The following is a 1,143-nucleotide window of genomic DNA, read 5'->3' on the forward strand; positions in this document are numbered from 1 at the left end:
TCTGTTCAGAACTTCTGCACGTTGTCTCATTTGATCCTCAAAGCTACCGCTGAGGTATGTGCTTCTCAGTTTACAGATGTTAGGTGACTATTTATTGCCAAGGCTGGTGAGGTCTGCGGGACATTGGGTTACATATAGGTGTCTTTTCTTCACTACAGTCAATGAACTCATTCTGAGCTGGTCCTATGTTCTAATCACTCTTATATCCCCCACAGGCCTTGCACAGGGTGGAAGAAATTTCCAGTCTCCACTTCAATGCCCCAAATTACCCTCATGTCAACCTCTGAAAGGCTTTTCCTTGGAGAAGTCTTCCCAGAGCCCCATGCATGTCCTTGTTCCTCAGGCTATAGATGAAAGGGTTCATCATGGGGGTCACCACAGCATACATCACTGTGGCTACTGAGTCCTTCACGGACTAGGTGTGCAGGGGCTGCAGGTACACCACGCCCAGTGTCCCATAGAAGAGGGAGACCACAGCCAAATGGGAGGCACAGATGGAGAAGGCTTTGTACTTCCCAGTGGCTGAGAGTATTTGGAGGATCGCTCTGATGATGCGGACATAGGACGTGATCATGAACCCTAATGGGGTGAGGAAGATGAAGCATCCCGTGGCCACCAGCACTGTGTGATTCACTTGGATGTTGGAACATGCCAGCCTCAGCAGGACATACATCTCACAGAAGATGTAGTGGATCTTTTGGGACCCACAGAAGGTCACTCTGGTCATGAGGAGGATGTGAATGAGGCCATAAAGGGCGGAGGGCACTCAACACGAAGTGAGGAGCAACATACGGAGCTTAGGGCTCATGGCTGTGATATAGTGGAGGGGGAAGCAGATGGCCACATAGCGGTCATACACCATCACAGCCAGGATGAGGTTGTCCAGAGCCACCAGGGAGACCAGGAAGTAGAGCTGCGTCACACACCCTGCATAGGCAATGGCTTTGTTCTGGGACTGAAGGTTCACCAGCATCTTGGAGATGGTGTTGGTGATGAAGAAGAGGTCAGTGAAGGAGAGGTTGGCCAGGAAGAAGTACATGGGAGTGTACAGGTGGGAGTCAGAGCTGATGGCCAGGACGATGAGCACATTTCCCACCACCGTGACCAGGTACATGGACAGGAACATCCAAAACAGGATTCACT

General features: G+C 50.9%; 1 pseudogene; it reads right to left on the reverse strand.

Moving 5' to 3' along the window:
- Positions 1–271: 271 nt before the first annotated feature.
- LOC105822125 lies at positions 272–1,138 on the reverse strand (annotated as a pseudogene).
- Positions 1,139–1,143: the final 5 nt, after the last annotated feature.

The sequence above is a fragment of the Propithecus coquereli genome, unplaced genomic scaffold (assembly GCF_000956105.1).
Source record: "Propithecus coquereli isolate 6110/MARCELLA unplaced genomic scaffold, Pcoq_1.0 Scaffold11717, whole genome shotgun sequence".
Lineage (NCBI taxonomy): Eukaryota > Metazoa > Chordata > Mammalia > Primates > Indriidae > Propithecus > Propithecus coquereli.